The sequence below is a fragment of the Fistularia commersonii genome, chromosome 11, assembly GCF_037954325.1.
Source record: "Fistularia commersonii isolate RoL2024-O1a breed Wild chromosome 11, RoL_Fcom_v1.0, whole genome shotgun sequence".
Lineage (NCBI taxonomy): Eukaryota > Metazoa > Chordata > Actinopteri > Syngnathiformes > Fistulariidae > Fistularia > Fistularia commersonii.
The window spans coordinates 4,702,882-4,728,448 of NC_141294.1; the positions used below are offsets into that span (position 1 = coordinate 4,702,882).

Genomic DNA, 25,567 nt, shown 5'->3' on the forward strand with positions numbered 1-25,567 from the left:
ATTATTAGGTGAAATATGTCGCCGATTAGATTCTTTCCTATCCAAATGCATCCAACCAATTTCTCGTAAACTCAAATATTTGTTATCAAATATTTTGCAACTAAATCTCTTCCTTTATAGATTTACTCCCTTACACAAACATTTCATCGTTCATTAAAGTACATTGAGTCTTGCTCTTCAACATTATCCGGCAAGTTTGTGAATATTAAACAACATTTTGTTAAATGATGGGATTATGAGTGTAGAAGTGGGAAACACTGACACAACTTTATTGAGAAACAGTAATAATAATCATTTTGGCTGATGATGTAGTCTGAACATGTGGAGTATATGAAATGTCAGTGATATAATTATAACAGGCTATTATATACAGTGTCAGAGCCCATAAGCAGAGTTAGTGCCAGGCTCTAATTATAAGTGAATAATTGATCATAATCATAAGAGGATAAGGTAATGGAGGAGGGACATTAGGATAAGAACAATTCAACTCTTGCACTGGAAATGACTAGCCTGCATCGGAGCCGGCTATCAATGCGAAGAAAGAAGCACCATTGTACTGCCATCGGTATGAAACAAACCGTATTTCCAGATGAGGATCTTTTCTTGTCTTAAAATATTGTCGACAGGGTTAACTAATGCTCTTGCTCAGTATATTACACTACCACTACTCGGTTTTAAAAACAGTTAAATACATTTAAAAATAATGATGCTGATATAAGATATTTTTTATTTTCAGATATATATTGTCATCGGTGCATTCTGTGAAATAATATTGTGATTATAACAGAGCAAAGGTAGCTTAGTGTTTATTGTTATTTTTCGGGTAACAATAGATGCTGATGTCTATTGTGTTTAAAAAAAAAAAAAATCACTAAAGCTGATTGCTTCCAACATACAAATAAAACATGTCAAGCATCATATTGTTTACCATAGTGGAGTTGATTAAACTAGGAGTTGACAGCAAAGAAGACAAAAGGTTAAATTTATGAGCGCACTTTTGAAACTTTGTACTTAAATACACACAGAAATTAACAAGATTTAGGTACAAGATTATACAAAACAATTTGCCCCTGTAGGGGAAGGCATGTAGTTCCAAGTGTCAGCCTGTACTCTAATTGGATAAAACCAGATTGGGTAGGACACTGAATTAGTTTATGAGAAAAGAAAAATATTAAATGGATTTTCTAATGAACGGCAAATAACATTATTGTTGTATCTACAAGGAATAAAAAAAGAACCATCACCCCATGTTCTGCAGCCTCCTCCATCAATAATTTGTGCTTTCTGTCTGAACAATGTAATGTTAAAACTTGCTAAATACAGATGATAATGATCTTATTTCCTAAGAAAGCGCTTTGTTGATTTGGGCTGAGCAGAGCTGGGGGTTGACAGTATTCAACAGTAAGCCAGTCGTCCACTAGACAGTCACATGTGCAAATTGAAACATAATGAGATTAGCAACCAGAAATGAAACAATGCGAGCTTCTTGAATAGAGTGGGAGGGGAAAATACAAATTCGTTTAAGAATGGAGATACTGTCGAGGAGAAAATGGACAAGATTATAAATCATAAGATGTCAACAAAAAAGGAAGAGGCTAAAGCTTTCAAGGGCAAGCATTGGGAAGAGTGAATGGATAGAGCATCTTAACAACAATAAATGTCCACAAACCTTGTCATTCAAATTCCCCAGACATTTATTGACATTAGGTAATCCCTGTTTTTGTCATCTGTCATGCTAAGATTAGTTTCTTTTAGTGCAAATGTATTTGAATGGTCACTGGGATAATATCCATTAAGCAAAGAATTTTTTAAAGATCACACGAGAGCCTAATTCTTACAGTTGTTACTAGAACTCGGAAAACCAGCTGTCCAATTATTTTGATAGCTCGTGTGGTACTAGCTGTGATGACAAGTCCAGTGTTTTAGTTCATGCCTCATTTAAATTTCATTTGCTGGAATATTTCAGCTTTCCGTATTTCTTTGGAGTTTTTCTTGAATTACAGTTTTGAAATGTCCCAGTCATTCACTCAATGTTGAACATTCATACACATGCAAAATTAAAAATGAATGGAGTCCTACAAACAGCTGATATAGACTTGTGTGGAACAGTAACAAATTTGCTTTTTTCTGCAACAACAATATATCGTAGCTGAGGTCCAAATCAAGTAGAAAATCACTCTTGTTTTCCAATCCACATGCAATGTCTCTGGGCAGGCTGGATATTTCTGCTTCAAAACATTTATGAGGTTCACATCTGGAGTGAATCTTAAAACAAACAGTGTCCAACAGTTCCTTGCAATACAGCAGAGGAGATGTGCAGCTGCAAAGTATTATGTTTCATATCTATTTTTGGTCATTATTCTGATTCTTACACAATGATAGAACAGACTTGATTTAGACTTGATTTCAGGTGATAGTTCGATAACTTCATTGATGAATTTGGGAATTAAATGGTTAGATCCTTGTCAAGATAAAAAGGCTAAACTGATCTGTTAAATGCAAGTAATTATTGCAACCTACTAAATCAACTGCACTTTGAGTTCCGAACAGTGTTTCTGTGCATGAACATGACAAGTAATTTAAAAGCTAGCGCGTGGCAATTTGTGATTTATTCAGAAAGTGACTTATGGAGGTTCTGAAGGTATGTTTTGCCGTTCTTTGTCAACAAGTCAGAAACCCTTTCATTATGCCATTCCAGGTTTAGGAGATTAAGTGGTACCTCACTTACACTGTCATCTTATCTCTGATAATGACTACAGGTCTTTTTCATGTTGAACATCCTTCAGTGATGATTAGATCAGCTCCCACGTGTGCACGTGCACACACACACACACAAACACACACATCTGAAGTTAAAAGAAAAAAAACAAAAACACATAGTAGAGACCGATAGGACGAAAAGACACACACAACTCTTACATGCAGAGTCACTGAGGCATCAAGAACCAAAACAGAGGGGGCTTTTAATGTCGTCCACATAACTTTTAAAGGTCTATATGCACACACTGTGGGCTTTTAAAACTGTTTTATACAGGCAGCATTGAAAGCTTAACGGGCTAAACAGAGGGTTGCTCAGACTCGCACAGACATTCCCACATACACTGCTTCACTGAGCATCACATACAGTGAGCACTTTACAAAAATCCTTGTCATCCCTGGTACAGTTACTCATAAAATGAAGACATTCACAATTCTGAGTGGGACAAAGAGAATGGTATGGAGTCTAAGTTGCACAGGCAGTTGCACACAAGCACACATACATTGTGCAGAGACAGTGCATTCTCAAAGCAATCAATAATCCATTATGAACAAACTGCTCTTCACCTCCCAGCCTGCCCTTAACCAGCAGACAAAGAGGTCTGGTGTAAGCTCCATGATAAAGAGAGGGGTAAAACACAGCTGGATACACACACACACACACACACACATGCACACCTACAAGCTGTTCATATAGGACGCACTCTGTGAAGATTTCGCACATTTCATCACATTACTTCTCAGATGTGTAGAGTGGGGGAAAAAAAAAAAATCTTTTTGCAAAGTTTGCGGTTGAGAGACATTTCGGTTTCAACGTCTTTTAAGAACTGTTGATTCATTTATATCCCATATAGAGAATCCTCCTATCGCTGCGAGAGTAAACCCTTATGTACATGTTTTATCACTCTACTGTACGACACGAATTAAAAGTACACCTTACAGGTATTTATGCAGTTTGTATTGTTTTCAAATGATGCTAACAAATGTGCGGATGAAATATGGTATTAAGGGACTAAATGTTGATCTGGTTCAACATTGTATCCACTAGATTTATCCTGAATACTCTCAAACTCATTCTTATTCTGTTATGTGTCCATGATTTTGTGTTTTGTTTGGCAGCTAGTTCAACTCTTTGTTTGTTTTAACTCAAATACCACTCTTGTTTTTTTCTGTACTGCACATGAGAAGTAGTCTGTATCTCCTTTTGCTTGCTTGATAGAGCATGCTTGAGTCATTGGTGTTTAAAACACTCCTTCTGTGTTGCGTTCAAAATTAGTTACCGCTTACTGGCAATCTGGCATTCTGCGTGCAACACCGTGAGACGGGCATCACGTTCTGCTTTTCCTTTAACTGAAATATTAATTCAGCTCCTCCAATATCTGATCTCGAAGACAGACTTTGGCTCTGCTTTGGGCTTGGTAAATTTTAGGTTAAGCCTAGTTTGCATTATTTTGAATATGTCCCTGGACTGTCACAGCAGGTCATGCTCATAAGCAGGAAAAGCAGTGGGGGGCTTTGTGGCATTGTCGGGGTTTCCAATTCCCATCCTATCCAAGGTTCCATCCCTGCAGCCCCCCCACCCCTCAAACCCACCCCGAACAATAGAGGGGGTGCACGCTCTGTCCCTTCTCAACATCCCTCCACCACACCCCCTGAGAGGGGACCCTGCTTGCCTACTCTATTAGCGTGAGAAGAGCCATTAGATTTTAAAAAAAAGAAAAAAAAGAGAGAGAGAAAAAAAAAAAAAAAAGAGTCCACTTGCTCTGTGTGTGTATGTGTGTGTAGGAAGTGGCAGGTGTTTGGGTCAATACTGTCATGTTACATTTTGGTGACTGGTCCATGCTAGCGGGATTACTGAGATGGGTCAAGAGGAAAAAGGGAACAGTTTTCGTGCCTAATGATGTAAAATCTCTTCGGGTTGACTGTTTGCCACGATGACGGGTAAACACCTGTGGATCGTACACGACGGTTACATCTGGTTCTTGTCATCTCTTGTGGGATAGGAACCTTCTCTGATATCAAATGGAACAGCATCAGTAGAGCTCCATACGTTTCAACACCTCTATGGGCAGCAATGTATACATATGTATATATACTTTAAAAATGCAACGCAAACATTGATTTTTTTTTATTTTTGAGAGTTTCTCGAGTTCAGGAAATCAATTAGTAGAATTGACGATTGCTAACAATGAGCGCTGCTCAGTCTGATCAGTCCGACCATCTTCAACTTCCCCTGGTATTTGTGCCTGTTTGATACTGAATGTATGTGTGTGTGTGTGTGTGTGTGTGTGTGTGTGTGTGTGTGTGTGTGTGTGTGTGTGTGAGCTTCCCTCCCCCCTTTCCTCTCGAAATCTGCCTGTTTTTCTCACACCGCTCGTTAACCCCGGGTGCTCCTGCCCATAGAGCTCTCCTCCCTCTGCAGCACAGCAGCATTCCACATAGACACCCGCACACACACATACACACACACTTACACACAAACATGCACATGTGCATACACGCACACAAACATGCACATGTACATACACAAACACACAAAGACAGCGTGTGCTCTATGGCTTTTAACGTCTGAAACATTGTATTCATAATACTATTTTCAGGTAGTTTTAAGAGCATTGAAACATGAGAAAGATATAGAGGCAAAGTCTTGACCTTTTTTCAGCAGCATAAAAAGAACATTGCAGTAATAATGTTGTACAGCGCAACACAGTGATCAGTCAACTTAGCTTTCATTAAGTCTCTACATAAAATCAGTGGTTACTTACCTTATATCAGAATACAAAATTTACCATATATCCTGTTTTATTTGAATATACCATTGGGCCTGCTTTCAAACCACAGTGAGTATGAAATTGTCTTTCAGCCATGACACATCATGGCCTGTCAGGCAGAATCAATTTCACAGGAGCCATACTGTTACATAAATGGATATTTCATTGTTGCAATGTTTTAATGACAGCAGCTCTTACATCACCACAGATAAACATCACAGAGAAGTTTAAAGCAACAACTTAAGGGTGTTCTATTTTCTCTATTCCTTAACTGACCCAATTAGCATTGAGCATCTTACATCTTTCAATTCCAAAAAAAATACGTGGATTTATTTATGAATCTGTTCTGAAATTAAAAAAAAAACAAAAAACATATGTGTTCGAATATCAACACAGTGTGTAACAATTGATTGTAAAATGTTGGAAAGACAAAACTTTTACAAAACTTTTCCAGGACTGAATTGCTGGTTTTCAACCAGAAATTGCTAAATCCAGCTTTAGCCCCGCCTTAGACATTAATCTAACCATAAACCCAAACGACTCTTAATCCTTAATTAGAGTATGTGCAGACATAATCAAAATATCCTTTCGCAACTGGATTCCTGTCTTTTTGGTCCTACAAGAATAGACCTTAAGAAAAGCTTAAATATATGTTCTGTTGGGAGAAATTACGAGCTGCCACTTTGCAATATTATTGATAGGTTTTTCTCCTGTATTTTATACACAGTGCTTGCAAACCTCTCCATGTTGTGTGTAACACAAGAATGTGAAGTGACACAGAGGTTATATTGGCCAATTCAGGTTAGAGCTTAAAGAAAAAGGGTAAAACGAGTTCTTCTGCAGTGTGCGTCGGTGTGCCATCAATGAAGGCAGGCACTCAGCCACAATGTTCAATTTCATTCTAAAATGAAACTCCTCCATTTCCTTTCACTCGGTGGCCAACTGTTTGCTCCTCTCCAAACCTTCCCTGCTCTTGCATGCGCTCCTCTTTGCTCCTTCATCCATCTGCAGCCCCGAACAACCTTTGAAACTGAACCTAAATCAGTCTCTCTGAAGTGTAATTAGACTGGTGACCTCAAAGCTGGCTAACAGTCTTTCACACTGTCACAGTGATGTAACAGTAACGATGTTTTATTTGGCTTTTCGCTGCAGCGAGACGCTTCAGCGTTCGCTGAGGTTACACACGTTGACACGCATATACACATCCCACACTCAGACAACAGGGATAGGGATATGAGCCAATGTTGTGGTATAATAGGCTAATTTGTCTTAACAAGACAGTGCGGCCATTCTGTTTTAATTTCCAAAACAATCCAAACGGTGCCATCCCTTGATAGAGTGGCCGGCTCGCAAAATTCAACAGGTGGCGATTTGATCAAGGGACCATTTGAGCAACTGACATCTGTCTGTCGTCACAGATGCAGATGGTCAAACCTATTTCAAGATGTTAACAAAAATAGTTGACATGTCAATGTGTATTTTTGGGGGGGGTTGTGAAACAAAGACCTTGAAGACAGCTACACAAATTCGTGAGGGGGATTGCATCAGAGATGATGAGCAACAACACAAGGCAGGCAAACAAAAAAACATGTCAAATTGTGTATAAATTACATATATGGGGTATGCAATATTTATGTTGTTTACCCATTAATTTCTTGGATAAACACGAGTTTTTAAAACCACCGCTTCTGGTTTCTTCATATGCGTATCAAAAGGATTTCATAGCCGTTGGAGAGCCAAACGGGAGTGCACTTTGCTGACCAAATAGTGTTGCTACTGATTGGCAGGCAAAGGTGCTCCGAACACATGGAAAATCTATACTACACCCAGCAGAGTCTGGGTTTTGTACAAAAACCTGCTAGAAGAATGCCAAAGACCTGAAAAATCAACCCCCAAAATATTTGATCTTATTTTATCGTATAAAATGTGTTAATAGATAGATGGATAGATGGATAGATAGAGAGAGAGAGAGAGAGAGAGAGAGAGAGAGAGAGAGAGAGAGAGAGAGAGAGAGACAGAGCTTCATTGATCCCTTGGGAGACTCCCTCAGGGAAATTGTGTTTCTAGCAGCAGCATAGCACAGAACAGTATTACAGGATAGAAAAGAAGACCCCGAGATCAAAGTTGAAATCAAGTATTAAAATGTAAAAAAAAAATAGGGAGAAGAATAAATATGAAGATAGAAAATCCAAATCTAAAAATAGAAAAACAAACTTAAAAAATGTGTGAATCACATATCTTGCAGGAAGTGGTATTATAGTCAAGGTATAGTGACACTAACGGTATTTAAACTGAAACCACTGACAAGAAATCTACATGTGTCAACAGTCATATGGAAAGCAAGTTTTTACCTCTCACACACAGAACACCGTTCAACCACTGCTGTATCATTGTATCACTTGTTTTATCAAGTTTTACATTTTTCATGTTTATGTAAACCGTATGTCCACTATTTTAAAAAGTGCAAAACCGATAAATATTTTGAAATCAAACAAAAGTTATTAACTATGTAGCAAAGCAGGCCAAATGAGGTAACATAAGGTTGCTTCGCAAATAACTCAATGTGTATTTAATGTGTGTTGTGCACAAGGCAAAAGCTACAGAACAGCTACCTCCAACAGTTGCAAAGGGGGGATATGATTCATGGAATTTTAACAAATCAGGTTTCAACTCTTCTTTGACATTTACAAACACACATACAAACTGGTGGGCAGAAAAGAGGGGCTGTTACACACTAATGATATGTGCAAAAAAAAAAAAAAAAAACTACAAAAATAAATAATGAATCATAAATCATGGAACTAAAGTGCAAGACAAACAGGATAATGTGACTGGATTATTTACCAAATATATATATATATATATATATATATTATATATATTATGTGTATATATATATATATATATATATTATGTGTGTGTGTGTGTGTATATATACATATATATATGTATATATATATTTACAACAACTAAATATCCCTTGTAGTTATTTTGTTTTTGTTTGTTAAGTGTTTATTGTTTTTTTTTTGTTTTTTTTTCTTTAACTGACTAAAAATTGAGAGATTTTTTTGAGTGAAGTAGTCATTGCTTATTTCCCCTAATCTATGGATTCTCCTTTTGAAAGACAAATTGAGACTGCTGCCACCTACAGGCACAGTCACTTATTTGCTCTCATGCAGGAGACGAACATCAGCCTTCAATGATACTAATTCTGAAACATGGGATCGGTGTGTTTTTGAGCATCATCAGAGCATCATCACATTTTTGATAAAGACGTCATAGAAAAATCATTTCCTAATCCTTTCCCTGCGTGAAGTAAAATGCATTTCTCAAAATGACAAACTAATCCTTTAAGACATGCACAAACACAATTCTACAATTCATTTTGACAAGTTCCCGGGAATCCTCAATTATGTTTTAGACTTTTATCATATATGAGCATTAATATAGAGTGGAAAACACTTGCAACACGACACGACATATGACACAGACTTGGATCACCATGCAGTTACTGACCACCACTAGACCCTAAAGGAGTATTCTATGAGGGTTGTGTGTTTGTGTGTGTGTGTGTGTGTGTGTGTGTGTGTGTGCACATCCACACACTAAAGCATCTGCACAGGATTTCATAGCCAAAAACAATAAAAAAGAAGCTCCATACAGGAACTGGAGCTGCTTGATGAGAATAGCAAACATTGTTTTTATTTTCAAGGGAAAAAAAAAGTTGCAAGGCAAACACAGTGAATGACACAATTTTTTTTTCTATCCAGGCAGCCATCAGGCCGAGAGCTTATGTGGCTATGCCATCATGATAGATGGCTGTACAAAAAGAACAGCAGATCCCATCTATGTCGTGTCTTATCTGACTGACGGATTCACATTGATGAAATCATGCCAGCTTGTTAACCTGCCCAGTTGAGATCTCCAAACTAATGCAGAGTAAAACAACGCAACATCTGAAGAGGAAGAAAGAGGTGCACGTCAAGGGGAAAAGAGAAGGCATAGTAAATAATGAGAGGGAGGGCTGCAAAGGAAGATAAGTGGTACGTAGTGATGTAAAGTCACAGCAAACGATGGATCAGTATAATAAGAGTTGACTAAGAGGAAGATGGGAATATGAGAGATGAAAAAGAAATAAGAAAGGCTATAGTGTGCTGAAATGTACATCATTCAGGAGTTCTTTTTAAGAACGTTGTCTACTGATAACTTTGACTGTTATCTGACTTGAAACACTGTAAAAAAAACAAACAAAAAAAATAAAAACGCTTTTCTGCATATCAAATTCATCCTCTCAAATAAAGATTTATTAGAGAAGAAAAAAAATAGACAAAAGCTTGACATTTGTGCATCGATACACGTTGAGCTGTTCATATTTGGCAAAGATAAAGAATGCAAGCAACCAAAGTGTCTTTGCCAGTTCTCTTGTGTTATAGTTTGTTTGTTCTTACTTGTTCTGGCTTTTTTATGAAGTTTTTTAGCTCGCTTTTGAAATTAGAGGTGAGTTCAAAAGAAACCACCTGGTATGATGCATGAAATTACAAAATAGTGACAAAAAGAAAGCCAAAAGAAATGGAAAAATAGTCTAAAAATAATAAAATATAACCAAAAAATTCTTCAAAAATCCCATAACACAGCGAGTTTTTCAGTTATTGAGTACTTGGTCAATTAGCCCAATGGTTTATCCAAGCTTACACGATTTAATGTCCTGCCACAAGACGTCGACTACAATTCAGCGGAAATCATGTGCTATTGGATATAAATGGAACTATAAGGGAAACAAAATTAAATTCTCAATTTCTCAGTTTCACTTGCCTGCAGCTGCAAGTGCGTTTAAATAAATCAAATCCCACAATCCTGCGTGTGCATTTTTCATATGCTAGCGGTATCCTGACAATGACCTACAAGATAGCACAACAACAGAGACCCCTGAAACAAGACAATAAATAAACAAATAATCACAGACCATAGAATACAGCAACTGATTAAAAAAAAATGTTCAGATATAACCAGTCAAGAAATGGTTGTGACATTTACAATATAATTGCCACTGATGTTGCAAAGAAAGGAAACTGCCGAAGACCTGGAAAACAATACACGGACATTTTCTTTGTTTAACTTCCTGAAATAGGGGGGATAATGGGTTTTCAGACTATAATCCAGTTTTACAGCAGTTGCACAGCATTTTGCTGCAGAGGGTTTATCATACAGAGTTTTCTACATAGGTAAAGTAAATAACCAATATAGTATCAATCATATAATAAGGGTGTTCTTTTGAAAAAGTCAATGTGTTGTAAAATCATATTTTGTTTAACAGCAACATTATATCATCAGCCCTGCTGTACTTTGTTTAAATGTGAGCGTATGCATAATTCATAATAGAAACCCTGCCCCCAATGGATAAAGTGGTTTTCAATCTGCGGATATCAGTACCATGAGGATGTGTTTTAGATCATATCAATCATATAAATGGTTATGATAAAATGTTACGACATTAATATAAAGGCATTATTATTGACTCTAAATCACTTGTTGTATTTTTGCTACTTTTAACCGACACCACATTATTGATATAAACTTTCATTCCAGAACTGACCTACATTTTAAGGCCAGCCAAACTGTAAAGAAAAATGATGTCTGGCAGCTGGCAGGAAATCGACTGAAAGACCTAAAATGGATGCAATCTGTTTAGACACGAAAGTCTCTATACCCTTACAGTCCCTTAAAACAGGAAAAAAGTGACACGTGGCTATGTTTCCATGGGTTTATGGGCCGACATACATTAATCCCTATTCATCTAAGTGTCATAACATTTTAGATTTATGTTAGTAATGTTATTATCAGATATCAGTATCTGATAATCTGCTTAGGCGCCCCATTATTAGGGACAGTCTGGAAAAAGAATTAAAAGAACAAGAAGGGTATCCGTAGGGAATCAATAGGGAGTATAATGAATACTCCACAAAGATATCAGCTCCTTTATGATTTGAATTTAATGCTGAATATCAAATAGCAAATAATAACGGGGAAAGCGTGCGATGCATTACACGGCAGTAGTTATCGAGGATTGCCTGCAGAGATCAAACCCTTTCAGCCTGGTTTACCGGCTTCTCGCAGGTAGAGAAACAGCCCTTATCCAAACCAACAAGCTCATTGGTCTCCACGAAAAAGGGACAGGCCCTGTTACGCAAGAAATAAGTGACAGAGGATTATACACACTGTCGTTCTCCACTGCATCGCACCAGCGGACAGCTTTACACAACACACTGCTGAGCACAGACTCCAAGACTGCCGGGTGACTTACTAAAAATGGAGACATACTAGATGATAAAATGGGTCGGCAAATAAAAAAAGTAGAGATGCATAGTTAATAAATAAAAAAATATCAAATATGAGCTGAATTTGAATCATGCGGTGCATAAAAGGAATGTTTAATGGCATCTATACGATGGGAATGATCCTTCATTCGATGATAAAACATTCAGGTCTATTCTTAGTATTCCTGTCGGAGAATATTGATACGCAATGTGAGAAAAGATTAGGAGGTTTTCTCAAAGCAACTGTTTGGTATCCTTGGTCAGTTTTAATCATTTTAGAAAAATTTTATTCACAAAAAGATATTTCGCTCCAGTGAAGGAAGACCAACGAATATATTTAAGAATTTAAACGTGCACAGAGGCAGGCAGATCTCCAGCTCAGATCTATCTAGGACAATGATGCCTGTGGAGCCTATTGTCCAGGTATTCCAACCCAAGTATACCAGCTGCCTGTGGGACTCCTGGCTCTCGCCTCATAGCGAAATCAAGGAGTCACATCAGATTATGTTCATAGGCGACTACCATCCTAAATAAAGGATTGGTGTGCAAATTCCTTCTTACTTTGGCTACTGCATTAAAGCCTGTCAGAGTACCAAACATTGGCAGGAAAATGCAGGTGTGTTTTGCTATGCTCGCAGCACCTATTATAAGGGACCGGCCATAGTGACCTCTCTAATTAAAGATACTCTAGAAAGCTGGTACAGGAAAACGTGCTAAAACCTGGGCTAAAACCCGGTTGAGACAAATGCATGAGATTAGGACACTATAAATGGGTCAAATGCTTTCTGAATGACATACTGAGTGAGGTTTGTTTTTTTAGAGAAGACAGGTTTTTGTGGCCATTTTTAAGACTATTAATTAGGTGATTTTCTTGAGTTGGTCAGGTATAATCTGATGGGATTAACAACTATACTCTTTAAATAGACCTCTGTGACCAGGGATTAGATGATTACAGCTAGACAACCTGAAAAGCAGCAGATTTTCAACTTTGGTTTTAATTTCAAGCAAAGTGAAGGCTGTCTTACTGAAACAACTGTTGTTTAGAAAAATAAAGCAGTATGCCTCACAGCCTCAATTACATTGTTTATGACAATAATTTCTGTGAAGTTATATTGTCCAAAAACAATCGCCAGAGTGTGGAGAAATTAAAAAAAAAAAAAGGTTGATGGTGTTGAAAATGTTTTGCAGAGATAGCCGATGACGGCAACTGCTAAACAGGCCAGTTCTGATCTTCCCAGTGTAGCGCTGCGTAGTATTTGAGGTTGTAGTGTGTCTTAGTAGAGTCTACCCATTGACCAGCGGGAACGTATAAACATGTTTTTCTGTAGCAAGCAAAGTAAATGCACTGACCTTGCATGAACAATTTAAAATAATGGACAGCTTAAGACACACACTACTAAAAACGTTCAAAAAATAATGTAAACATCTCAAACTGAAAATGGAGCCATGCCAGCTATCACATAAACTCTGGGCAAAAGCCACACTGTTGCAGGGATTCTCGAGTGACTCTTAGAGCTTTCGTCTGATTGAATGTTCATATACTCCCACCACGCACTTTCTATTTTCTAAGTAAATAAAATGGAATTAGCCTGTCATTCCATTGTATGGGGGAGTATGAATTAAGGTAAATATTTACACTTATTTGTATTATAATGTTTAACTTACAGTAGAAAAATGATTTGATTATAAAGGAATGGTGACATGCATTTCAGATGCAAAATTAAAATTGAGCAAAAAGTGAATATAATGTGGTTAGCTCCTGTCATTAGTTGTCAAATCTAAACAAAATATAGTGGCAAAGCTGGGGGTCTTTGGATGCGTTTCAATGGGAAAGGGCGTCGGAACCAGGGGCGCGGGTTTGAGAGGAGGGTATGGGAGGGTAATACCCAGGGCTTCTGCCTTCCTCACCTCCACTACCCTCCTCACATCTGGATACAATGTGGGAATGGGATGCTGAGGCCAGGGGGATAGCTGAAGGGAGAGCATGAGTGTTCTGGGGATTCTTCACAAAGATTTAAGAGCCAAAGGAAAAGATGGTGCTGCTGCTGGATGTGGGGCAGTGGGGTTGTGTGTTGTTATGGTGGTGGTGGTGGTAAGAGGGGGAGGGATACTAAAAATGCTCCCTGTCTTTGGTCTCCTCTTTCCTGTGTAGCTGAGTGCACGGCCCCAAGCTACAGACAGACAGTGAGGCAGCTGGGAACTGGGGTAAGCAACAAACAGCAGCCTGGGCAGCTCAATATGGGAGCAGAAATCCACAATGATGTGATCTGGTGTTTCTGTTAATTACAGTGGAAATAACTTTAGATATACAGGTCCATTAAAGGAAAAAAAGAGACTGAAATAAATCTTTCTTTGCATTTCCTTCTTAATGACATGGAGCAAATAATATTTGCGCAGCAAATGCTAAAATGCGTAAATTAATTATTACATAATGGACTTGACAAAATTACACCTTCCCGAATTCTGCTTTGTCATCTATGTTGTCTGCATCCTGGTAATTAAAACTGTATCTCCGATCCACATGTGGAGTTTTGTTGAGTTCATTACCCCACCCCATCCCCCAAAAGTAGCCTCAGTGACCCTGAAGCCTGCTTGACCCTGCTTCTCATGACTTCCTCAACTGTTTCCTTAAGCCTGTTTGCTGCCTTTAAGTGGAAGTATAACTAAAACAAAGGGTGCATTTAAGCCTTACACTATCAACCTCCACCCTGGCCTCAAATGCAATCCTCGTATTTTATATAGAAAAAATAAGCACGATTGTTTCACTTAAGAGACGGCCAACACTTTCTGGCAGCCTTTGCAAAGTCCAATTCTCCTCTATATTTCCATATTAGTGGTTAAACCCCACCACAGTAGGATTTACTTTTCTTTTTTTTTCTGCAGAAAAATCACACAAAAGTCACTTGCAGGCAAGTCAATAAAAGCATTGTGCTCCTCATTTAATAAGCAACAAATGTATTTCAGCCGCGTTATTTTTGATGTATAACATCTCATAATGTCAATGTGCAAGTGTAAAAAAACATTTTTATTTGTCTTATGACAGGATAAAGTCCAAACTTCTGTCTATCTCTAGTACCTTTAACACATTCACAAAAACAGATCACGTCAAGGTTAGGCTGACATCAGCGGCTAACGATCAGTTCCTCTGTGGGCTGAATGATTAGCTGCAGTAGCCTAGAGACATTTCCAGCTTGTTTCCCTAAGTTAGCCAGACATGCAACATCACTGGCCTTCAATCTGCACTAAGTACATCCACTCTCTTCTGGTCTTACTGACTCTACATAAAAAAACAGACTATTCTGAGTAAGAGAAATAATCACAACTAGTTTGTCAATGTTGGACAGCTACAAATTAAGAAGGCTTAGGGAAGCCAAATCGATGGATACGAGATTTTTGTTACAACAAACATTTTTTCCATGTTTTGATTAAGACACTGTCATTTTACCTTCAGGAAGATGTAACTGTGCAGTTGTGTGTTTGTGTGTGTGTACACACAATTACTGAAAAAGTACCATCTTACAAAATTGTGATGAAATGAGAATTACTGTAAGATGTGTCAACTCTCCAAAATGTACACAAAGACCAAAAACAGCTAAATTGTTGTATTTACCGATGTAAATATTCAGATCCTTGTTTGGCTTTGGATGTTTGTTTGTTTTTTTAGTTATCATACCAGTTGCATGATAACTTTTTTATCGACATGTTCAGAATTATCCAGAGAATAATGTGGTCTACTACCATCTGGGCTCAATTGGACATTGAATGGACCGCACTACAGATCTGGAAGGGTAAAGACCATTTAATGTGCAGTCAGATAAACATTTACATTGTCAAATAAACCTCCAGTGGGAAATGTGTACAAAAGTTCCTACTTCAAGTGCATTTGTGAAATAGATTTTTATTGTGAAACTAAAGTGAAATTAACATGAAAGACCATAAACATCTTTTCCACAGTAAAAGCTCCAAAAAAAACAGCTGTAGTTTCAAATTATTTTTTTTTCTATTTGTAAATAAAGTCATGCATTGTCTATTTTATAAAGTGAGATCTTTGACTAAAAGTGACACTGTTGTCTTTGACTGAACAGCCTTGAATTCTTTTTTTTTTTTTTTTACAGCTTATTCTTCATTTCAAAACAGCTACAAAACAAAGCATTACTTTCCACACACAATATTTTTTAAAGAAACATCCTTTTCTAAGTTATCACATCTGAGACCCTGATGGGTTAAGAGTTTGAAGCCATGTTGCCTTCATACTGAGGTACTCCTGAAAAAATAAAGGAATGCATATATGCATATACATCGCGAGTAAAGCAATCAAGACATGCAAATATTGCACATCACCCATCAAAAGGAGAGACAGGAGAAGCCTGGCAGACAAAAACCTGGTGGTTAGTAATGCAGAACTACAAAGCATTTTATCACAATGGGCAGCATATATCTGTTGCTTTATGGGGTGCATGTAAAATGAATAACAGTATGAAGTTCATTTTATACAACTAAGCAAATACCGTGTAATGTCAGTGAGTGCATGTGGTTTAAATCACATATTTTAAAGCAATTCCGTTATGTGCATGTTTGTATAATGTGAGTGTGCATTGCAGTGAATCAATAATGGTTGTCTACAACAGTGACATCTGGGCTGGACAAAGAGTGCTGTTCCTTCCCCCGGCAGCTCTCCCCTTCTCTCCCTCTCTCCCTCTCAGAGCCACGTGGTTCTGTGGGCTGTTTCTCCCAGCTAAGCTTATTTCTCTTCTTTAATCCTGCAGTAATCACAGAAACAATACCAAGCGTTTGGTTTATAGATGTAGGCAAATAACTATTAACTATGATCACTTTGTCCGCTGTACTTGATAAAGACTGCTAATTATTTCGGCACTTTGAGTTCAGCTTTGTGATCCAAATTGTTACGCTGGATCATCAATAATGTGCAAAGTGGAAAGCATACATGAGTGACATTGGTGGCTAATGCAGCTAGCGATTAATCAGAAAATGTCATCGTCTCCAATCGAGCTGCCAGAATGATCCTGACAAAGAGCTCTAAGCAGCTTGCATCACAACACAGCACCCAATGCTGCAGTGAGCGTCTCCAGCTAGAATTGGTTCAAGCTGCACACTGATAAATGGGGTCGATATCCAAACATGATTATCAGATTATTAGCCACTCAGTGTGGGCCACCTCTGATTTGAGTGCAAGCCAGAATCACAATTTTAACAGTACCGTAAGCCACGGAAGTAGTAGGTCAGCTAAAAACTGTTAAATGATTCCAGGGGATTTACTTGCACACCGGATAGAGGATAAAACTGCAAATATTTTTTCAGATGCACATCCATATAAAAAGGTGCAGGAGACTGGGGCGAACAAACAAAATACATGATTGCACAAATGCACGATGCATTTGTGCAATCATGTATTTTGTAGCTCCACTGTCAAATTTCGCAGATATGTCAGGAGCACTGCGGTATCAAGAGGACTGCTTACTTTTACATTCACCATCAAGAAACACATTAACCTCATTGTCATTGCAGCATAAGCTCTTACACACTGGATAACATATTTATGACAAATGAGTACTCTCAACAATAATGACTCAAAATATTGGCCATAAATACTGACACATTTGTGTTGTAATTCAAGAGCGGACGTGTTTTAAGCTGTATTCTCGGTAAAACCATTGTAGTACACTCTCGTAGGGTGACTCGATTTTTTTTTTTAATTTATGCTCTGATTAATTGCTTTATATGACGTTGGGAATGTTCACAGAATGTAACAGATATTAATTGTTGCGAGACAATATACATGGATGTATAATTATCGATACAGGAAACTTATTATATTTTGTAACGTAATAGGATGATGATAAAGCCTATATGAAAACATCATCTTTTAATTGGTTAAAAGGAATGGCAGCTGATCGCTGGCTGTAAACGGAAGCGACTCCTGATTACTCAGTTGAAAGAATGAAAAAAAAGCTTTTGCTCCTTTATGTGATCACATGAATCACATGGTCCCTGTCAGTTTTCCAATAAGTGATTGCAATAGTGAGTTACTAAATTAATTACAGATCCAAGTATGATAATAATCTTTGGGAGAGGTTATTTCAATTGCCCACCTGATTTTGGGGATCAGCCAACCCAGTGAGAAATATCCTGCTCTTTGGCAGCTAAATGGTAACACAATTTTCACAAAGTCACTGCTAAGTATAGTAAAATAAGTCAATATTATTTGGAAAAATTACACATTAAGCAGTATGCTTTTAAATTCTTATACTGTTGGTTTATTTGTTTTCGGTATAGAGACATTTCAACAGGGGCAATGTTTTAGCTTAAGACGAGGGCTGGCTATGTGAGACGGCATTACTTAGTCATGATGCAATTATAATAGAAACTCAATTCAAAGTTAATTCAAAAGCTAATTTGGGCCTACTTTACCACCACAGCTCTCTCCCCCTCTCCTTAACAGTGACTGATGCTGCCATGTGAAGTCATGCAAAATCATCTAATCTATATTCATTCATTAACACCCCAAAAAAACATTTATAATAAATAAGCAGTATTCTCTTTAAAAGCAGGTAATGCGACCACTAAAGTCACAAAAAAAACAAGTACATCAATACAATGAGGTATTTTTCCTCACACAAAACTTCATGAAAATAAAAAATTTGAAAACCAAATCTTTCTGTTTGGAGACAAAGAGCAGAGTTTCAGTCAATATTTACTTACTCGTTTAGCTTTTTGAAGTAAAAGTGAACTTTATTAAGAAAAATAAATTCCACTCCACTTGAAAGGCTAGTTAAGCAGCAATCCATCACTAATCATTGTTTTGAAAAATGACTGTTTACTTTGAGGGTTCAGCAGCCAGCTTGTAATACAGATCAATCTGTGTGCATGTGGGCAGTGATTCTCTCTCACACACACACACACACGCGCGCACACACACAAACTTTACAGTCTCTTGAAATATGATTCCAGCGTATGAATTTATAACATTTTTCAGCCATAGATATGTAACCTTTCTCTCTAATATAATGGGACTACATTGAGTTTCTCTTGCAGCATTCAAAGTGTCAGGATTTGAATGGAGAGAAAAAGGTTTTGTCGCAGAAAATCGTGACCTCTGATCTCAAGATAATAAGGTAAAAGTTGAGGGTGTAGTAAGATCAAGAGAAAAGAGTTCTTGATAATAAATTTTGGGGACAATATCGAAGTAAATAGGTAATGATTTCAAAAAATTGGCATTTGTGTACAGTTTTTCCCAACAGTTTCTGGGACCGCAAAAGACGTTTAATTCTGTTGATCGCTGTCTTATCCTATCTTGACAATTGGACCTAGTTTTCTCGCCTTGAGGACGTTTCACCCATAATCTAAGAGGCTTGTTCAGTTCAAATTCTGTTGCTCTGCATCAAAGAAAAACAACACATTCCTACAAACTATGTCTCCAAAATTGAACAACACAACCCAGAAAATCTGCTTCTGTCATTATTTTGGGGAGACGTTCAATTACTGATCTAAAGGGATTTATTTCAACACGGTTATAGTGTGAGACAGTCAAAGCGGCTACGGACTTTCGAGGCGTTCATGATTCACTGTCATAATGTACAATATCTGAGAACCAACATTTTAATTGATTTTTATTATAGGAGTATACGTAACAGATGAACCAGACACTTCACTACTAATACATTCTTCTCTCGCCACCATGGGGGGACGGCTCAAATGTGTATGAGCCTAAATCCCACACCAGTGCCTCCCCTGCCCCCCACCAACTCCAACCCCTCTGCTATCTTAATCCTCCGATTACTACATCATTTTCTTTGGCACTAATTTGGACAGCTATCAGGCTTCGTAGTTTACTACCTGGATGGTTCAGCTCAGATTGCCATGGACTCTATTGATCCATTTGGGTAGCGAGGGTACAGATGTGACCTAAATAAAGGGATTAACTAACCACCTGTTGCCAAAGTGTCAAGAAAATGAGCAACCGGTAAGATATCAGTAAAATGTGAAGATATACAGTCCAGATGATAAGTTATATGGTGATAGTGGCTGTAAACCAATATTTCTTGTCATTATCCAGAGCAGTAAACAATATGTTTCCCATGGAGCAGTCATTTATAATTTAATCCAGGAGCTTGGTGTTTCTAGGCTAACACAGAGAGACTGCCCTTTACAAGTGGAAACCCCCACCATGCAGGAGGGAATCAATGCCTTCACCGCAGAATAGACACTAGAATATGTATTAAGATGATGCTTCCATCAGCAGAGATATGCAATTTTTAGATCATTATTTCTACCATTTCCTTTTTTGTTTCATAACAAGAAAGGAACAACTGTACAATCAGGGTTATTTGTGCTTGTTTGCCTCCTCGCAACATAATCCAACCTCATTCTATGACAGAAAGTTATTTATTCGTGCCGAGGCGCCCTAGCCTGCTTTCAAGAAGAGCAGATTGATACAATCTAAAAAGGATCAACAAGGAAATGTCAAAAGTAAGAACAAAAAGAACAGGATGCATACATCAGACCGACTGAGAAAAACATCAGCGTCTCATGACTTGGTGTCTTTTTACTTTCTGTATTCATTCTCTTTCAAAAAAAAAAAACTCTAATTAAGCTGTTTTGGTAACCGGGGAAAGATATCTGAAAAGTCGTACTTTGACCGAAATCATGAAATGAATATGCCTATTTGAAACCCCCCCCCCCATCAGGTCTAGTTATTATTGACAGAGAATCAAACCTGCCAAAATTCAGAACTATATTCAATTGAAACAAAGCTGCCCTTATTAGCAGCAAATAACATGCATTTCCTGATTTTTCTTATGAAAAGTTTAATTTGAAAAATAAAAGATGATAGTGTACTGCCTTCCGAGCACAATTATTTTGATGAATAAATAAAATATCATGAGCAGTCAGGTAAATCGTACCGTGCTGAGAATGGTTTAGAAGGGGGTTATATTTTTGAGACAGCCAGTAAATAGACACATGGTGATATCAATGGTAGGAACATTTTAAATTATCTAGCCTTAAATATGATTACATAACCTCTAGTTCACGTCATGCGAACATATATCTGCTGGGAAGGAACATTCTGTGGAAATACCTATAAAGAAGATTTGTTACACTGGAGTTGATGTTACTTCAAAAATATATGATACATTGTATCACTGCCCCAACACTATGATAGAGAAGGTAATTTCACATTAGTGAAGGTAAATGCCTATGCTTATGGTGAAAAAGCACAAGGCAGTAATGAGTAATGAAAACAGCCGAGTTAGTGCTGCCATTTAGTAAAGGGCCTGCTGCTGTGGAATGTGAGGCACCATTCATTCACATGGGTTAAAAATGCATTTCTGCCACCACAAAGCCCTGCCTTGTCTTCATTGTTTCTCACTACACCAATAAAACACTTCCCATTCTGAAGGGAGACAACAAATAAATTAAAAAAAATCAAATTGCAAGATTGCAGGTAAATTAAAAAGGAGGGCTGAGTCTTTTGACAAGATAAAAGAGTCACAGCAGAGTTGAAAGTTTGATCGTGATCAGAAAAGGGGTTGAAAAAGTACGCACAAAAGCTGGTTACAAAAGACAAACAGTCCTACTTAAAAAAAACAAGTTATTCAGCGTATGAAAAGAGAGGCAGTGGTGGAAGAAACTCAAATACAACAAGCAAGCCATGTGTGAGCTCTCAAGGGATCAGTTTCTGAGTATGAGGCATCCATGACAGGCTCCCGAAAAATCTAGTTTTTTATTTACAGAATCTGTCATCTTGGCAACTGCGGCACACAAGCTTCATTCTAGATGAATCATGGTTGTATTAGTCAACTGACAGCCACAATAAGTCACATTTAAAGATAGGTGATGGTCTCCTTTTTTTTTTTTTAACTCTGTCGGAATAGCTCAACAAGTCATCTCAGGAATGTCAGTGTTTAGATACTTGGATGGCATATTTCTCCCAGAAAAATAGCTAAAGCCACACTGAATCTAGACAAAGGCTTGTTTCTGTCCTCTTAATGTTTTTGTATTGTTTTTTTTTTTTTTCCAATCTAAAATCCACCCATAACGCCATTCAGCATAAAATCATCTTTTCCATTGAATTTTACCAACTAAACTTGTTCATCATCAAAAGAACAAACGAGAAACTGAGGGACTATTCAGAGTGTTTTTAGGAAATTAGATCATTTACGACCTCAGAGTGGGAGCTGAAATGTTTTTAACATAATGTCTAAAATCTAAATGAGACAATATAATCCTGTCTACTAAACAACGCTTTGTCTCTCTTCTCGTCACCCCTCCTCCTCCTCCCCTCTTCTCCCTCTATCTCTTTCTGTATGCGACCTTACGCCGGGGGAAAATACTTTTTTTTTTTTCTTTAAACAGCTATAGAAAAACACCACACCGCAAGAAGCCTGTGGCCAAATAGAGGAAGAAAGGGTCTTAGAGGTGAACACTTTATGCCAACACTGAAGTGAAACAAATGTTTTGTGAAACTTGGAAAAGTGACAGCTTGAATACATATGGATTTGTGTGTGTGTGTGTGTGTGTGTGTGTGTGTGTGTGTGTGTGTGTGTGTTTGTGTAAACTCCAACGTATGAATTCCAACACCACATGAGGCAACGCCTACTTTCATTTCATAAGAATTTGTATTCCCAAACAATAATTGATGAGCATGTTTTCACACACATGCTCCTCTCCTCTTCCTCTCTCCCCCCACCCGTGCAAACTCTGCTTTTACATAACAATCTCCAGTGATAACTTCTCCTCACTGCAACCCCAAGGGAGGATCACTGTGAAAGAAGTCCTGTCTTACACCCAAAGCTGTAGCGTATCCTTTATGTTTAATAGCTTCTATGGTGACCTTTAACCTTTTGGGATTTTCTGCTCTCATTAACATGAACGGTGCAGCTAAACTAGCCTCTGCAGCTGGAGCAAGTTTACTGGTCCTGTGCTACCGCACAGCATTGTCAATATTAATGTCACATCATGTTAAAAACTAGTTTTTCCCCCTCCCTTATTTGTATGGATGTTATTTACTACCAGCTTTTATGAGATTACAGAGGCTTCTCTGAGGTTATTAGCAAGCATTCCTTTAAATGGTCCTTATCTCTTATAGTATCAAATGCAATGCTTAATCAACACAGCACTCTTTAATAGTAATAGATTTATATTAAAATAAACACACACACACACACACATGCAGCCAGTCTACATTGGCGATAGAAGCCCGATGAACACACCCTCAGCATAACAAACAATGGTCTTTATATTCGGTCACTTCCTTACCAGTTGAAACACAGCTGAGCTCCCAACACACGCACACGCACGGGAGAGGAGGGGGGGGCGGTGCACCTTTCCAACGGCAAAGAGTCCAAGATCCGGCGGAGATCGCGTGGAAATGCGTGGAAATATCTTCCACTGCAGCGACTGACAAAAGCGAGGCTGGCTTCAACTTTTGTGAGGAGGAGGAGGAGGAGGAGGGGAAACAAGGTGCAGAATGATTGTAACGTGTAGTTGAATTCCTGCCTCCTAATGTTGTGGAACAGTACAGGTTCCTCTCTCACTCCACGCTCCGTGCGTGTATCTCTCTCTTGTCTGTCGTTGCACTGGTGCTGCATTCACGTACTTCACGGAATATCAGACAAACGCATGGTCGTTCAAGTATGCAAGCCACAGCGTGTCCATCTGGGATAAACGACAAAAAAAAATACATATGTTACAAAAGCAACCACTTTATTTTAACCGGAAGAGTCCAATTTTATATTATTCAAATGTCGACACTGATATTAATCATGGTATGACATTGTGTTCCCCCGATGCTGGGAATGACTCAAACAATTAATTCACTCGGGGATTATTCATAGCATGATGAACTAAAAAAATGAAATGAAATCATATTTACAATCATCGAGCCACGGTTATTTAAAGTTCGGGTGAGTATTGTAAGGGGAAATTACGGAGCTTCGGGTGACGTCTTGAACGCACCGTAGAGGGTTCGAAGCTCCGTGCGAAACAGCGAGAACATCGCGGGCAAAAAGGGGGGGAGAAAGGCACAAAAAGTTTGCCCCTAAACCCCCCGCAATGGAGTCCGTGACACGACTCCCAGAGTTTGTGTGCTTTTTTGCTTGTTTGTTACATTTCCTTCCAAAATAGGAATCGCGGTGACCCGCTGATGCGTTCGCGTTCTGTCGAATCTTGAGTGAGTGTCCGATGCTGAAAAACACTATTTCAGCACAATCGATTTGCGATATTTGCAAAAAAAAAAAAAAAAAATCAGCTAGTGCTATATGTCAATGCAACCTGATATTCGACGCAGTCACCTGTATGGCAAGCCGGGCGTTTATAATCTGCCATGAAAGTGAAAGAACCGTGGAGAAAAAAAAAAAAACGATGCGGATCTTCTTGCATTGAACGCCTCTTTGTAGCCGCAATTTGGACCGACTGGCGTCTCTTTAACACCCCAACAGGCGCACATCCTGCCAGCCAAGGTGCATCATCAATTTAGAGTAGAAAAAAAAAGTTGTATCCCTCCCACCCCCCTAACACACACACACACGATCAACCTCTTCCCGTTTCTACTCTTTGCCACATGTTTCCGCTACCGAGCATGCAGATTAGGAGAGATGGCTTGGAGAACTTGAGATCGGGAAGAGGAAGTCGGGAGGAACCGGTCGTGCCTTGCTCAGCGGCAAAATACAAATATAGGACACCACTTCAAGATCGACACCCCCCCCCCACCACCACCACCACCACCACCACCACCACACCTCCGCTCCTTCTTCTCCTCCCCCGCCAGCCACCAACAATCCCCGGCTCAGCACACACACATGCAGCCCCTCCACCCCCGGTCCGTCTCTGAGTGAATAAATCGATCCTTTTTTTTTTTTTGGAAATAAGAAAACAGCAGCCTGCAATAGATCATCTCATTGAATCTAAGTAATCTATCACTTCCAAGTTGCGGTGATAAGTGTGTATTGTCAGGAAAAAAAAATCGCCTTGGGGAAGACGTGAGCAGCGAGCCGGTGGGGAAAATCTGCTTAATCTTGAGATGAGGATGAGTCAGTTTTATTTCTCCTTTGTATATATAAAGAACAGAGTTATAGGAGCCTTTGAATGGCTTACATTAAGTATGATGACTCGCATATCGCAAGTACCACCAAACTGCTGCAAGTTGGGCCCCGTATTGTATCTAAGTGACTGCGGTATATAAACTATTTTATGTAGTTCTCTTGACATCGATAGGTCATACATTTTTTTAACTACCGATGCCGGCATGTAACCTATTCAGCTATAATGCCCAGGTAGGCGGAATCGTAGTGTGGCCCGCTGTATTCTGAAAATGTACCAAAAAGGGATCTGCGTACCTGTTTTATCCAAAAGAATAATCCAGTATGACTTCAAGACGCACAGACAGCACTAAAGGTGAAAGCATGCTCTTTGCAGTGTATGCTGAAGTGCATGATTGAGTAGGTCGAGTCCATTCTGACTCTTAGAGGGGTGTGAGAAAAGAACGCACTCCCAGGATAACTTCAGTATCTTATAAAATTGAAGCATAGAAATAAAATACATATTTATAAATGTACCACTTCCATCACAACAAAAATATGCCCATAAATTAGCCTAGTGGTCGTGAAAGTTTTTTTGACAGTTTCCTAAAAACCCCCTCTCCACGCCTGCGTGATTCCGTCCACATTAAATAGAACTATCTACTATTGTCTTATCAGCGAAAAGTTG

General features: G+C 38.5%; 1 protein-coding gene across 4 annotated transcripts in view; it reads right to left on the reverse strand.

Moving 5' to 3' along the window:
* The window catches only part of znf516 (zinc finger protein 516), a 44,718-nt gene extending 19,470 nt beyond the window's left edge, over positions 1 to 25,248 (reverse strand). For all 4 annotated transcript variants that reach the window (XM_086154609.1, XM_086154610.1, XM_086154606.1 and 1 more), the window contains exons 1-2: positions 25,198 to 25,248; positions 23,120 to 23,518 (exon numbers count right to left, since the gene is read on the reverse strand). The gene's annotated coding sequence lies outside the window, so the exon portion shown is untranslated. The remainder of the gene's footprint in view (positions 1 to 23,119; positions 23,519 to 25,197) is intronic.
* Positions 25,249 to 25,567: the final 319 nt, after the last annotated feature.